The sequence below is a fragment of the Petaurus breviceps genome, unplaced genomic scaffold, assembly GCF_028583685.1.
Source record: "Petaurus breviceps papuanus isolate PSGF00001 unplaced genomic scaffold, PetGlider_PUasm1.0 90865, whole genome shotgun sequence".
NCBI classification, from domain to species: Eukaryota; Metazoa; Chordata; class Mammalia; order Diprotodontia; family Petauridae; genus Petaurus; species Petaurus breviceps.
The window spans coordinates 3,545,194-3,562,307 of NW_027187367.1; positions in this window are offsets into that span (position 1 = coordinate 3,545,194).

Below are 17,114 nucleotides of genomic sequence, written 5' to 3' on the forward strand. Positions count from 1 at the left end.
TGTAAAAATTAATTTTGGGGGATGACTAGGCAGCACAGTGAATAGAGCACTGGTCCTGGAGTCAGGAGGACCTGAGTTCAAATCTGACCTCAGACACTAAACACTTACTAGCCATGTGACCTCAGGTAAGTCATTTAACCCCAATTGCCCTGCCTTTCCCCTCCAAAAAACAAAAAGCAAAAAAAAAAATTTCATTTTTTGTCCTGAGAATTTTTTTTTAAGCAATCGGGGTTAAGTAACTTGCTCAAGGTTACATGGCCAGGTGTTTCTGGATGGGTGCTAAGTGTCTGAGCCCGGGATTCGATCTCCAGGTTGTCCTGACACTGGAGCTGGTGCTCTTACTCGCTGTGCTACCTGGCCACCCTTTGTCCTGAGAATTTTGCATTAAAATAGCTCTATATACAAAAAATAAAAAAAATCCAAGCTATCAATATCTATGTGAAAAAATTATCTAAATCATTAATAATTAGAAAAATGACCATTAAAACAACTTATACCCATTCAATTGACAAAGGTGACAAAAAAGGAAAATGAGAAATGTTAGCATGGCTATGGAAAAAAATGATATTAATGCACTATTAGTAGAACTATGAAATGGTCTCGCTGTTCTACAAAACAATTTGGAATCATAGGCATAACTTGGTGATATTGTGGGTTTGATTCCAGCCCACCACAATAAAGTGAATAGTGCAATAAAGTGAATCACACTAATATTTTGTTTTTCCAGTGCACATAAAAGTTATGTTTATACTATATTATAATCTATTAAGTGTGCATAGTATTTTTTTTGAAAACTTTTGAATGGAATTTCCCTTTTTTTTATTTTTAATGCTTTATTAACTTCTGATTTACATCATTCGTTTCCACCAGATTTTGAGTTACAAATTTTCTCCCCGTTTTCCCCCCACCCATCCCCCCAAAACAGCAGTCCCACATGATATCCCCACCTCCAATCTACTCTCTCCCATATTTTCTCCCATACCCATTTCAACTTTTCCAGTGGATCTCTATGCCTCAGTGCCTGTATATCTTTTTTTTCCTTAATAACATGTAAGATGGTATTAATAATAGTATATATACACACACACACATATATATATATATTTGAATATTTGATTTTAAAACTTTCAATTCCAGATTTATTCCCTTCCCCCCCTGCCACCCACCCCCACTGGGGAGACAAGCAGTTCAGTATAGGTTGTACATGTGTGGCTAATGCAAAACAATAACATAGTAGATGTATTGTAAAAGACTGACTATATTTCCCTCCCTCCTATCCCACCTCCCACTTGTTCTATTCTCTACTTTGATCCTGTCCCTTTTCAAAAGTGGGTGCTTCCAACTTCCCTCCCCCCCAGCCTGCCCTCCCTTCCATCATCCCCCCTCACATCCCCTTCCCCCCCTATTCTCCTGGAGGGTGAGATCCCCTATTTAGTGTGTATTTCCCTCCCTCCTCAAGCCAGATTCAATAGGAATAAGGTTGACCCATTCCCTTTTGCCTTCCTATTCTTCCCCTCCATTGTAACCATTTTCCCTTGCCTCTTCTGTATGAGATAGTTTGCCCCACTCTGTCTCTCCCCATCTCCTCTCATTATATTCCTCTCACCTCTTAATTTCACCTTTTAAGTATCATCCCTTCCTGTTAAATTGGTCCCGTGCCCTCTATCTATGTATACCTGTAAACATATATACACACATTCACATATGTATTCATATGCCCGCATACCCTCATATAAAGACATATATATATATATATATATATTTCTAATCCCTTCAACTACTGAGAAAAGTTTCATAAGTTACAATTATTGTTTTTCCATGTAGGAATGTTAATAGTTCAACTTTGGCCAGGTGGGTCAGCGAGCAAGAGCGCTGGCCCCAGTGCCAGGACGACCCAGATCAAATCCGGGCCCAGACACTCAGCACCACACCCAGAAACAACAACTGGCTGTGCAACCCTGAGCAAGCCACTCAACCCCAATTGATCTAAAAAAAATAGTTCAAATTTGATAAGTTCCTTATGATTTCTTTTCCCTGTTTACCTTCTCATGCTTCTCTTGCTTCTAGTATCTGAATGTCAAATTTTCTATTCAACTCTGGTTTTTTCATCAAGAATGCTTGAAAGTCCTGTATTCCACTGAATGACCATATTTTCCCCTGAAACATGATACTCAGTTTTGCTGGGTAGGTGACTCTTGGTTTTAATCCCAGCAGGCTGTGCTGGTGTCTCAGCGGTTTCTCGCCCCGGGGGGTAAAAGCCACACACTCCCACTTACTGGGTTCCAAAGTCCAGACTGCACTGGCCTCTCACCTTGTCCTTCGCATCTATGTATTGATAAATCTGGAAACGGCCACAGCTACTGCTGATCTGTAGTCCCTCTGGCTGGCGGTTGGTCAGGCCCGCCCTGGGGCTAAAGCCTCTGCGTGGTGCTGGGCTCTGCTCCCAGAGCGCTGCACTGGCCGATTCCTGCCGGCCTGCCGGGCTGTCCTCAGCGGGAGGTTAGCTTCTCTGTGTCATTTTGTGGGTTCTGCAGCTCCAAAGTTTATTTAGAGTCCCCTTTTTACATGGATTGGGGAGGGTGGAAGCCGGAGCTGCGGGAGGGTCGTGCTTCTACTCCGCCATCTTGGCTCTGCCCCCCTGTGCATAGTATTTTAATAAAAATAAAACATCAATATACATACTTTAATTTTAAAATATTTTGTTGCTAAAAATGCTAACCATTATCTGAGCCTTCAGCAAGTCATAATCTGTTTGCTAGTGGTGGGTTTTGCCTTGGTGATGTCTGATGACTGATCAGGATGGTCGTTCCTGCAGGCTGGGATGGATATGTCAATTTCTTAAAACAACAATGAAATTTTCCACATTGACTGTCTCTTCCTTTTACAAAAGATGCTGTTTGATAGCATTTTACCCACAGTAGAACTTCTTTTAAAATTGGGGTCAGTTCTTTCAAACCCTACTGCTGCTTTATCAACTAAGTTTATGTAGTATACTTCAATATTGTTGTACCTCAGGGAATAGAGGGGTCCAAGGAAAGGAAGAGAGATGGGGGAACAGTCAGTGGATCAGTCAGAACACTCATATAATTCTTATTATTATTCTTATTGGGTAAGGTTTGTGGCACCCCAAAACAATTAACAATAATAATATCAAAGATCTCTGATCTGAGATCACCATAATAGATATAATAACAATGGAAACATTTTTAAAATTACAAGAATTACTAAGATATGAGGAGAAACATGATATGAGCACATGCTGTTGGAAAAATGGTGCCAATAATAGACTTGCTCAAGACATGGATGCCACACATCTTCAATTTAGAAATCTTCAGTTTAGAAAACAACAAAAAAAAAATCTGCAAAGCAGAATAAAATAAAAGTGTGCCTGTATAACCAAAAAGTTCTTAAACTGTGTGTGCCACTTCTACTCCTGGTCTTTATATTTTCACTATATGTTTCCTTTATAAAAAAAAAAAAAAGTTGGGCAGCTAGGTGGCGCAGTGAGTAAAGCGCAGGCCCTGGAGTCAGGAGGACAGGAGTTCGGTTCCAACCTCAGACACTTAACACCCACACAAAAAAACTAGCCGTGTAACCTTGGGCAAGTTACTTAACCCCAACTGCGCTCCAAAAAGTAAAAAAAAGAAAGAAAAAAAAAAGTTCCTTTGACACAATGAGCCATCAATAATGAACTAAATGCTAATCTTGTGGCCATAAAGAGAGAGAAGAAAGAAAAAGAAAAGCAATCTAATCTTAAAATATATTCTTATAAAGTCAGCATACATGTAAATAACAATGATTCTTAGATTTTAAGCAAATTATATGAGTCAAAAAGGCAATATCACACTAACCTATAAGAATGGTTATTATGGCAAAACTAGATACTTGTTAGACACCAGCCATACCACTAGCACATTTATACTCCAAAGAAGACAAAGGAACAGGAAAAGGAACCATATGTACAAAAATATAAGAGCCTTGAAGTGGAAACTAAAGAGTTGAGTAATAACTTTTTAAAATTATGGTATATGAGTTTGATAGAATATTATGTAGAAAATGGCAAAAGAAATGGTTTCAGAGAAAACTGGGAAAATGATAATAAATTGGTGAAGAGTGAAGTATAAGGTGATAGATTAAGATGGTGTGTGTGTGTGTGTGTGTGTGTGTGTGTGCATTTTGGTTTTTGTCTGAGGCAATTGGGGTTAAGTGACTTGCCCAGGATTACACAGCTAGTAAGTGTCAAGTGTGTGAGGACAGATCTGAATTCAGGTAAGACATGTTTTTTGAACATGGCCATTGCTAAAATTTGTTTTATTTGTTGACTCTACATGTTTATAATAAAAGTTTTGTTTTTTTACTTTTACATTGATGAAAAGTGGTAGAGGTGGGAAGGAAAGAAAATAACATAAAATTTAATTGTTTTAAGAAAAAAGGTCATATGTTTAACATGATTGTAGGTATATAACCTGTATCAGATTGCTTGCTGTTTTGGGGAGTGCGGAAGGAAGAGAGGGAGAAAAAATTTGAAACTCAAAAATCTTACAAAAATGAAGTTTGAAAACTATCTTTACAATTGGAAAATAAAATAAAATACTATTAAGTGCAAAAAAAGAAGGTCACAGTATAATGGGAGAGATAGCATATATAGGAGTCTTCAGCTGCCAGTCAGATGGAAAGGCCCAGTACTCTCTAGGGTGCATCTTATTTAATATCATTTCCATTGATAAAATTATAACCATTTACAATATTGAACCATTTGACCATAGCAAAAACTTTCTTATCCTGTAGCTATGAACGGCATAACCACAAATCTCCCCTACATCATTTATTTCCTTTTAAAAATATACATAATTAATTGAACAACTTGATTTCAAAGTTGCCTTTCTTGGTTGTGTCTCCCTTTGAACATCCTTTTGTTTACTTCTTTGGCTTCTTTTAAATACTTTATTAATGTTCCTCTCTTTTTTTCTCCTCTTTTTGGTGGGGAGGAGGCATTACTACAAACAGCTCTCCTCTTCTCCTAATCCACATGCAAGCGCGCGCACACACACACACACCAAAACAAGTATAAATAAATAAATAAATAAACTCTTACTTATAAAAACAAATAAGCATCATCAAGCAAAAGAAATCCACACATTGGTCAGGTCCAGAATTTTGCACCTCTCGTCCATCACCCCTCTCTCAAATGGTGGGTTCTGTCTGGTCATTGCTTCAGTCAGAGCTCTCAAGTTTTTTAAAGTTTTTTTTCTTTATAGGGTTGTAGTCATTGTATAAATTGTTCTACTAGTTCAATTTACTTCACGTTGCAAGTCCTACAAGTCCTACCAAGTTTCTATGAGTCCATACCTTTTCTTCATCTCTTATAGCCAATTAGTATTCTATTATATTCATCATTTGATTAGCCATTCCCCAATTGATAATTACTCTCTTAGTTTAACCTGGGCATTTTTTCTGGATTTTTGATGTCTACCTTTAGCAGACTGTTAACTCATGGCCAAGTTCCCAGCTAAAGAACTATTAGACTATGCTGGTCAGAGGGAGATTTTCTGGTCACCATACTTCAGCATATGGGATCCCCAACCCTAACAGATGGCCTTGATGATCTAAAGCCTAGAAGATGATGATAGAGAGAAGCATTAAGAACAGTCATAATATTGGAGACTCAGGTGGCTAGGTGGTACAATGAATAGGGCACCAGCCCTAGAGTCAGGAGGACCTGAGTTCAAATTTGGCCTCAGACACTTAACACTTACTAGCTGTGTGACTAGTCACTTAATCCCAATTGCCCTGCCTTCCTCCCTCCCTCCAAAAAGCAAAAAACAAACAAACAAGAATATTGGAGACTTTTCCAATAGTCTACTAGTTAGCCTACCTGCTTCAAGTCTCTCTTGATTCCAGTCCATTCTCCATCCAGCTGTCATCCTGGTCTTAAAATATATTTCTGACCATATCACCTCCTTATTAAAAACAGCGTTTTTTTTAATAAGCAACAGCGGTTTCTCCCTATTAATTTCAATATCAAATACAAAATCATCTGACTCTTTAAATCCTTCATAAGCTAGCCCCTTCCTACATTTCCAGCCTTCTTACATCTTAGATCTTACTAGATGAGTGATATGAGGTTATTGGTTTTGCCAGTGCCTTTTTCCCTATTCCCGTGACAAAGACTAGTCAGAAACAGTTCATTTTCACCTGGGAAAAGAGTCTAGCATACCTTCACTGTCCTTCCTCAAAGAAATCAGCAGAAGAACCAAGTACATCTGGCCCCTTCCTACCTTTCCAGTACTGGTTGTCCCTCATGCCTTGAACTATCTCCTTCCGTATCTGTTTCCACTGATTCCTTCAAGTCTCAGCTAGTCTCTCCTGCAACAAGTCATCCTCAGTCCTTCTTAATTTTAGTATCTTTCCTCTGAATCTACCCCCAATTTATACTGTATATATCTCATCTGTACATAGGTGTTTGCATGTTTTCTCACTCATTAGAAAAGCTCTTTGAGAGCAGGGAATATTTTTTATCTTCATATCCCCAGCACTTAGCACAATTCTTGGCACACAGTAGATCTTAATAAATACTAATTAATTGACTAAAAGATTGGATGATAACCTGTGGGGAAAATTATCCTGTATACATACTCATAGGAGGAATCTTTCCTTATTTAACTATGGCATCTGACTAATTGTATTTTGCTTTGAACAAATCTATCTTCTGCCTGACTGGTAATAACCACATCAGTAGGAGCTTATAAGCAATAATTTTGAATGAATGTTGACTCATGGAATGCCTCAGAACTGGCTTAGTTCCTCCCCCTCTCCTTCCCCACCTCCATCCTCCACCCCAGGACCATATGTGAAAGGTGATACCCCCAGTTCTGTATACGGAGGAGGACAATGAGGCAGAGGGAGGCAAAATAACTACACAGGTAGTTATAACATATAGGTGTCATGTGGGTGTTTTGCTTATGGAGAGTATCTATGTCCACATAGATCTGTGTAGAGATAACTCACTAGGAGGCAATAACATACGTCCCTAGCATACTTCCCCAACTCTTCTCCAAGAGAGATTTTAATTCTTTCCAGGAGGGGAAGCCGGAGGATAGACAATTCTGCTCTTCAAAAAGAGGTACTGGGGTACTTTAAAGAGTGCTACTGAGAGGGGCAGCCAGGTGGCACGGTGAGTAAGAGCGCTGGCCCCAGCATCGGGAGACCTGGGATTGGTTCAGGCTCAGATACTCAGCACCCACACAAAAATAACTGGCCATGTAACCTTGAGCAAGTTACTTAACCCTGATTGCTTTATAAAAAAAAGTGCTATTGAGCTAGAATTATATCTATCTGCTCCTTTAAATATTATTACTATAGAGGATGTAATTTTTAGATTCAGGCTGCAGCTTGAGGGATGTTTTTTCCTTTTAAATTTATTTATTTTTAGTTTACAGCATTCAGTTTCACAAGTTTTTGAGTTCCAAATTTTCTTCCCATCCCTCTTCTCCCTCCTCCCCCCCCAAGACAGTATGTAATCCAATATAGATTCTACATATACCTTCAAATTAAACATATTTTCACAATAGTCTAGCTGTAAAGAAGAATTATAACCAATGAAATGAACCACGAGAAAGAACAAAAAACAAATAAAGAGAGAGAGCAAATAGTTTGCTTCAATCTGCATTCAGACTCCATAATTCTTTCTCTGGATGTGGATAGCCTTTTCCATCGTGAGTCTTTTGGAGTTGTTTTAGAACCTTGCATTACTGAGAGGCGCCCATTCTATCAAAGTTAGTCATCAAAGATATAATGTGTCTGTAATTGTATACAATATTCTCCTCTGCTCCCCTCACTCAGCATCAGTTCACATAAGTCTTTCCAGGTTATTATGAAGTCCGTCTACTCTTCATTTCTTATAGGCCAATAGTATTCCATTACATTTATATGTTCAGTCATTCCCCAATTGATGGGCATCCTCTTGAATTCCAATTCTTTGCTACCACAAAAAAGAGCTGCTATAAATATTTTTGTACATACAGGTCCTTTTCCCATTTGCATGATCTCTTTGGGATATAGCCCTAAAAGTGGGATTGCTGGGTCATTGAGAGATGTTTTTTAATGGGGGAGGGGTTCCCTGAGTTCAGTATCCAAGGATTGATCTCCTTTCCCACCACATGCCAATTCCACAATAAACAAACATAGCAACAAATAACAAACTAATTTATCCAAGTTGATAGCATAACAGATGTCAGAGAAAGTATATATACCAGTAAATACAGAATGAAGGAGTTCTCCCATTGAGTGAAGTAACACAGCTCAACCAAGAGAGAGAGAGAAAGGGGAAATTCTGCAGTTTCTAGTCCCTAGTGTAGTTTTTTTTTTAAGTCTCTATATTAAGCTGGAAATGGGATTATAATCGAAGTTCTACATGTTGGTTTCTTCCCAAAGTCTTTCTCTCACTTCAGCCAACAGAAGAGAGGTTAAAATTGTATATCTTCTCTCTCAAAGCTGAAAGTCAGAAGAACCCAGATCTCTTTTTCTTTTCTGCTCTCACCAGCTATGCAAGCTGATCTCTCTCCTTGAAGAAGCGAAAGGTATAAAGTAACATATCTCTATTCCTCAGGTTATCAAGAGCAATGAAATGTTCCTTAAAAGACTGAAAGATGTGTGGAACAAACAAGGAAACAAATAAGAAAAAGGCATAGGGTAACTGCAACCTATATCAGATTCCTGGGAGGAGAAAGAGAACATAGATTACCTGTAGATTGATGAACTGGATCCTCTGAAGGAAGTAGCTTCCTATGCTTCAAGAAAGAAAAATGTGGATCCTCAGATCTTATCAGATAAGAATTCATCTGGTAGTGGTTAGAGAAAGAAGGGATAAATATTAGTCACTGTGACTCCTTGCTGAGATGTACAGAGATTAAGAAGACCACAAAGTAGAAGGGCCAGCTGTCTTTCTATGGTATGTATCTGAGACATGATGGAGATCTTCTCAAGACTTTCTAAGTCTGATACCGACTATTGAGTTCTGATAATTCATGTAAGATAAAAGATATCACCATAAGGAACCTAAAGATGAGAGGGAGTCTTTAATAGTATGCAGATTCATTTTACAAGTCATGTAAGATTAGCACAGATAAAGAATTTTTAAAAACCCTCTGGTTTTATAGTTCAATATTATGTATGTCTACTGTTAAATATGATATGAATGTACTACATGTATTTGGGTTTATTTAGTTTAGGGAAAGTATTATGTTTTAATGGCTAGATTGATAAAGGTGGAGGAAGTGTGAAAAAGAATTTGAATTAAAAATTTGTTCCTGGGGCTGCCAGGTAGCACAGCGAGTAAGAGCGCCGGCCCCAGTGTTGGGATGACCTGGAGATCGAATCCCGGGCTCAGACACTTAGCACCCACCCAGAAACACCTGGCTGTGTAACCTTGAGCAAGTTACTTAACCCCGATTGCTTTAAAAAAAAATTTTTTTTCCTTCTGAATTTGATGATTAAGGGATTTTTTTTAATTGAAGGATTTTAATTGATTTTTTTGTTTGTTTGTTTACTTATTCTTCCAACCTATATCCTGACTTAGATTTAATGTCAAAATTAGGCTCTATGGCACTTCTGGGGGGAAGGTCTGGGCTGGCCCTGTTGCTGCTTTCTTGGGACGTTGAGTATTGTGTTATTTAGCCAATAGTCAGTAGGCATTTATTAAATACCCGTTATTTGTCAGGCATAAGCCCTGAGGTTATAAAACGGAAGAAAAAAAAAAAGACAGCTCCTGACCTCAGGAAGCTTACAGTCTAATGGAGGAAGACAACACATAAAAGAAACTAAAAACCGAGGGGAGAGAGGGAAGAAATCCGAGAGTAGTTCATCCAAGTTGGAAATGAGATGTTTGCACTGAGCCTCCTCTTTGACTCTAAAGAGCAGAGTGTAGGGATGAAGTGTGAGTACCAAGGCTGATTTGATCTTGCAGGATAATGAGGTTTTTTCCAAAAGATGAGCTTCCTGGAGTATAATGCAGAAATCAGAAAAGTCCCAAAATAGTTCAGCCCAGTGGGAAACCATATCAGAAACAAGCTAGGGACTTAGAAGTTTTCAATGTTCCTAAAGGGGTCCAATCCAGGTCAAACACCTGATTGTTGCTACCTCTGAGCTCTGCAAGGTCCTGACCTGGGTTTCAATCTAATCAACAATAAGAAGCTGCTGGACTCAGCCTTTATCAGCCAACAGAGAAACTGTGCAGATTCAAAGTGACAGAGTTGTAGGATCCACTCTGGTTTGAGATTCCAGTCCGAGTTATTCCTCTTCAGGAAGGGCTAGGTGCTAGAACTAAACCCTGCTCTGTTCTTGAGGTTTGAAGAACTTTCTGCTTCTGGCTGCTCCTTTCTCAGTATATACTGCCCAGAGCTTCCAGACCTTGGAAACTTACTTACCCCCAGTAGGTTCCTTTCTGATTCTTTTCTGGGTCTGTGACCCAGAACTGGATAATTAGCCCCTAAGTTGCCAACTGGCACCTGTCACTGTCTTGGTGATTCAGAATGTGACTAGTGATGTTTGGTATGGGTATAGAACCTTCTTTTCCCCCAGTTCACAACTTCTTACTGGGCATGTCAACATGCTTCTAGCTTTACCCTAGCCCCAGTTATCTGCAGACTTTTTTGTCAATTTCCCTATGACTGTCTGGGCTGAACAAATGACTGACTCATTGTGACTTTTACTGTTTTTTTCTGTCAGAATTCAATCTAGTGTATTTTCTAGATCTGTTTGGAAATTTTGGGTTTTGGTTTTTTTTTTTTTGAGGGAGGGGAAGGGAACAGATATCACTGTACCGCTCCCTCTTACTCTACCATCTGGGTTCCAACTCCCTGAAGCTTAAGGAGGGGACAGGAATGGAATTGTGATTATATCACAAACGAAAGGGGGAATTTCCATACACACACCCCTACTCCCATGGAAAAGTCAAGGGATTAAATGCTTTTTTCTAATGTAAATACTATCCCTTACACATAAGAACTTACAGATGGAGACCATGACTGAAGGATAGGTTGTGGAACTCTGAGGAAGATGAATCCTAGATTATTTACTTGGGTTGGGAACTCACAATACTTATACCCCCTGCTTCTTCTTCTGTGTTTTTGTACATGGCAGTGAGAGCAATTGTAATTGGTAGGTTTGGCTGTAAATGGGAGGAGGGACCATTCAAGTTCTAGTTTCTGGAGTATGCAAGAGACTGCCATCAGAGGCTCCTGTGAGGCAGTGTTTGTCTATAGGTTATCTGAATCCCAGTGGATTCATCATAACATTAGATATATAATGTGGGAGTGATACATTGACTAAGATATTAAATTAGCCAGAGAGATAGTCAGTAACCATTAGATTTTTAAGGACAAAAAAAGCAGTTAATAGTATAAAGTCAATGCTAATACTTTTCATTAGTCTTCTTTATGAAATAAATCACATATCGATTGTGTATTTCATATTTTATTTCACTCTGTAATAGACTCTATTCTGTAACTTTATACTATATTTTATATAACAACCTAAGCCCTCTTCTCTTTCTCTGAGTGAAGAAGCACGAGTTAAAAAAAAACACACACAAATGTCTTCCTCTCTCAAGTTAGATGCAAAAGTTTAGTTTTCCTATCAATCATTTTTAACTAAAGAAAAACTGAGCTAAGTTCAGAAGTTCAGTGTGCTCATAAAACACTTGAATTCAAAGGGAATTGTTATCTCAGCACCACCTGCAAATCACTTTATGCCAAAGAAACTTGTTATCCCTCATAACTTCAGCCCCTGAAAGCACTTGTGTGCTCTCTTTGAAGGCCTACAAACTGACCTGGCACATTTTCTCAAAATACAATGCCCATCCTTACCCAACTGAAAATAATCTTATTAGGGGGCAGCTAGGTGGTCCAGTGAATAGAGCACCAGCCCTGGAGTCAGGCCAACCTGAGTTCAAATCCAACCCCAGACACTTAACACTTACTAGCCAATGTGACCTTGGGCAAGTCACTTAACCCCAATTGCCCTGCATTTCCCCCTTAAAAAAAAACCAACAACAAAAAAGAAGGTATTCTCATATCCTTTTAGGAGCCAGACAATCTGCTATTTCTGATTTACTATCAATGACCTCAGGATGCCGATGGATTCCATAAATCAGTAAATTATTCCTGTAAGACAGAGAGGGGTGGTCATTGGCCTCACATGAGCTAGCCCCCTTTCTTCATGTAACCATTCATGTTGTTCTCATCCCCTTACTTACTGCCAACCCTATAACCAATCATATTATTTCCTCACCTACCTTACTCTGTTCTTTGTTCTATACTTATGAAAAGGAACTGTGGGGTCTTCCTTTTTGCGGTCTTTTGGCCTGAGCTAGTCTTTTGACCCACTTTATTAACAGGTTCAAGCTCTACTAAAGAGCTGTTATCTTACATGGGGAAAATGTGCCTCAGTTTACCTTTCTTGAATTTTGCTGATGATGTTTAGGAGGAGATAGGGCAGAATTTTAAGGACTCATTACTGTATATAAGGGATGGGGTAGGGAGAGAATAGAAGAACTGGAGAAGGGAGAAATAAAAGCAAAAAGAATCAGAGTTAATTATTGGGATTAAAGGGTTTGGGAATTCCAAGAGGGGTAAAGGCAAGGGCTTAAAAACCGTTAGAATAAAATTTGTGCAAGTTTTCATTCTAGGAGAGAACCTTATGACACAGGGGTTTTTAGAAATAGTAACATCTCAGACCTCAGTGGGTACAGGAAATAAGAGTCAAATAACTTGAAGCTGGTCAGAGAAAGAAAATACATAAGCAAGTAGTATACATTGACTTTTTTAATTGCTTGAATATGAGCCAAGAGTAGGGTGTCTGTGAGAGCAATCACTGTTCTGAAAGAATATTGTCAGCATCATCAAAGCATGCTATTTTCTCTTTCTTTTGTTTTTTTCTTTCTCATGGTTTTTCCCTTTTCTTCTGGTTCTTCTTTCACAACATGACTAATGTGATATTATGTTAAATATTATCATACATGTATATTCCATATCCAATTGCATGCCATCTTGGGGAGGGGGCAGTAGGGTAGGGAGGGAATTTAGAACTCAAAATATTATAAAAGCGAATGTTGAAAACTAAAAATTATTTCATTAATTTAAAAAAACATTAAGTAAGAAAAAACAAGATATTCTTACTGTAGCTCTTATTAGATATAAGTTCTTTTGTGTGGAGAGGGCTTCTAGCTGGTCCAAAGGACAAGACTTGAAGAAAACAGTAGATGGAATTAGCAGGCTGTAATTCCTTTGCCTACAGGTTGGGGGAAGCAAACAGATTTTTCTTCACTTCTTTCTTTTATCCCTGACACCTTGAACTTTTGAAGATCAAGGTTGTATGAAAAATAATCTATATCAAACTGCTTAAGATTACCTATTAATGGGACAGCTAGGTGGCACAGTGAATAGAGCACCAGCCCTGAAGTCAGGAGGACCTGAGTTCAAATCCAACTGCAGATACTTGACACACTTACTAGCTGTGTGACCTTGGGTAAGTCACTTAACCCCAATTGCCTTACCTTCCCCCCTCAAAAAAGAAAAAAGATTCCCTATTAGTTTAACACACTAGAAGGTACCTAATAGTTTAAAAACATGTTTCCTAAAATAAATCAGGTAATAGCAGTCTGTCAGCTATGTACATATGACTCACCACCAACATTGCTTTCATGCTAAAAACTAAAAATATTGTAATAAAAGATCATAATTACCTGGGGACTTAAAAAAAAAGTATTGTCAGTATCTCAGTCTAGTTGATAATACTGATGAGACCTGTGGACCCAATGTCCTGTTTCGTGTCTATACTATGTGACAGTTGGACCCTTGACGTTGTGGCAAGGTCCAGACTGGCTGGGGTGCTTTTTTTTTTCTTAAACTTACTGAAAGGTAGGGTGAGAACAATCGTCCAGCAAGAGAATGCAAGATCTGGGTTGTCCACCAGGTGCCACTTTCCTTGAGTTGGGAGCCTTCAGTTTTCCCTTGCTCACAACATTCAAGCTCTCTAAAGTGCTACCCAGTATCCCCTTGAGGATACTTTAGGACACTGAACCAATAACCATCCAGAAGACACTGAACCTATAAAATATGCTCTCTTACCATCATGGTACTAGGATTCTTGTGGTGGAATTCATTGGTTCAAAACCCATGCTGTGATAAAAAATGTTATCTCCATTAAGAGACAGAACTGATGAACTCTTGATTGCAGATTGAAGCATTTTGTTTTTTACTTTATTTTTCTTGCTTTGTTTCCCCCAATATGGCTAATATAGAAATACATTTTGCATGACTTCACATGTATAATGAGTATCATATTGCTTGCCTTCTCAATGGTTGGGGGAAGGGCTGGAGGAAGGGAGAGAATTTAGAACTCAAAAAAAGGAGAATTAATTAAAAACAGAACAAAAATTATGCTGAATGGATTCAGAATTAGCTAGGGGATAATAAACAATATTGTATAAAATTGTCAAAATAATATCTGTGATATCGGTGGCTCTAGCACCTAAGGGGGAGAGGTATATCTAGTACCACAGTTCTAGGTCATGGAGCATGAACAAAGGAACACAGAAAAATTCTGGAAGGGAGAATGAACTCCCCCATCTTGGGGTCACTAATCCACCAGGATTCATGATAGTTGATATTCTTAGGTACTCGAGATCTATCTTCCTCAGATTCTAGTCCCTGACTGTGCTTCAGAGTGTAATTTACCTCCACAGCTCTGGCGTTTTGGCTCTTCCTCCTCCTGTGCCATGATTACCTGCAGTCATCTTCACTCAGCAATCTCCAGTCCCAAAGTCAGTTGCTGCTCACTCAAAAGGTGAGTTGGAAGTCTCAGCTTGATGGCAATGGCTTTCTGCTTCCCATTCCCATTTATCATGAAGAAAAATTCATGATAAACATGAATTCTCTGCGTCAAGGACCAGAAAAGGAAAATGAGAACTCAAGAACTGTATGCCCACATACCAGTAAGGGCCCAAGCCAAGTGACCTTTTCCTTTTGCCGCAAAAGAATTTGAGTCCCATTTGTCCATAGGCCCTGGGAAGCCCCCACCTAGAATTCTCCCTGAATTTTCCCACTTAATCTGGCTTTTTCATGCCCAAATCTTTTACCCTTATCCTAGCCTAGCCCTCCAATTGTCAGTTACCTCTGGATTGCCTCCAGCTGCTTCCTACACTGGATCACATCAAAATCCCATTCTCTTGATTCCTGCAATCTGACCTCTAGTCACCCCAGTCCCATCAACATCTTCTTTTAGACTCCTCCTTAAGACCCTCCTTAAACCCCTCTAATCACCCCAGACTACTTGACCATCCCTAGTTCTCTCTGTATATAAGATCCATCTTGCCTCCATGAAGGTGCTCAGATTCAATCTAGCTGAGATTCAGTCTGGTCTGCTGGTCAATACAAGTATCACAAATGCTTAGGTTCCTTAAGAGTCCACCCAATATGGTGAATCTTTAGTAAACTTTATTTTTCTTTGACTGAGAGAAGGCCTGAGTCAAATTCATTCGGACAGGACCTGGTGTGTTATTTTAGGGTCTGAGCATCCCTGATCCTCAACATCTTAAACCCCAACACACCCATAGATTTCATCCCTTCCCTGTCTTATGTGGCTACATGTGTTTAGTGAGCACAGGCTCCCCAAAAGTCCTGTCAGTGGAAGGGTGTGGAGTTATCAGAAATGTTCTTCTAGCTCTAAAACATCATCATACCCCTTCCCGGAGCCCCAGGGAAAATCACAGTAATTCAGAAAGATAAAGTGGATAGAGGATACAGGTTACAGTATGGTTAGACAGATTGGAGTTGTTTGAATGACCTAATCTAAAAAGTAGTAATTATTAGCTCAATGTTAACTCAGAAGGGAGGTCTTTTAGGCTCTAGCCTATGAAATCTTGTTACTAATGAGTGACAAAGGCAAATGTGAAAGCAGACAAAGGCCCCACTCTTCTTTGAGAAATTTTAAGGAAGCATTTTAAAAGTGTCCCAGTTAGGGGCAGCTAGGTGGTGCAGTGAGTAAAGCGCCTGTCCAGAGTCAGGAAGACCCCAGTTCGGTTTGGCCTCAGACACTTAACACCCACACAAAAATACTAGCCGTGTAACCTTGGGCAAATTACTTAATCCCAATTGCCCTTCAAAAGGCAAAAGGCAAAAAAAAAAAAGTGTCCCAGTCTGAAGTCTTTGAACTAATTTGAAAAAGAAATCCTTATCAATATTTCTCTAGTTTAATTTCTCTAGTTTTCAAAACAATATCCTGCTTCCTTCTCTCTAGATAAGCCCAGGAAAGACTTTTCCCTAAAAGTAATTTGTGCCCAGAAGGGATTTTAATAATAATTCACCCACAAGAAAGAAGTCTCTTTGATTACTTCAGGTCATTTGTGACAGATAAGAGAGAGAACTCTTAAGGCAAAGGTTCTGAGAGATAGAGTTGTTTAGAAAAAGGATTCTCCAGACTAGGCTATGATTGTTCTCTACTGATGAAGCAAAATGTTAACTTTTACCTTACCCGGGGTTGTGTGTGAAATTTTATTTGTTCCAGATTCCCATAAGTGTTATTTCAAAAATATCTTGTTTTGGAAAGAAGTCTAAGGGTATGAGGAGACTGACAGGTTGAACAGTTCTCTCTCAAATAGAACAATACTTGGATTTAGAATAATGATAACAAAAATTCATTTTGGTAGGCTATCCCTATAAAGACAGAACAATATTAATATTCTTCTTTGACAAATAGAAAGCATGCTTGTCAAATTTGTCATCATTATAAAGCTAGGAGGTATATAATATGTTGAATGATAAGAGATAGTATTGAGGTTTGGGGTTCAGAAGTGCTCAAGACCCCAAAATACCGACACACTGGGTCCTGCCAAATGAATTTGACTTGTCTTCTTTCAGCTAAAGTAAAACAAAGCTTATTAAAGATTCGCTATAATGGGTAGATTCTTAAGGAGCCTGAGTATTTGTGATGCTTGTATTGAAAGCAGGCCAGAACAATCTTGACACAGACTGAGTCTGGGCTAGATTGAATCTCAGCACCATCATGGAGGCAAGATGGATCTTATATACAGAAATATTGTGGACAGGATCTAGGGG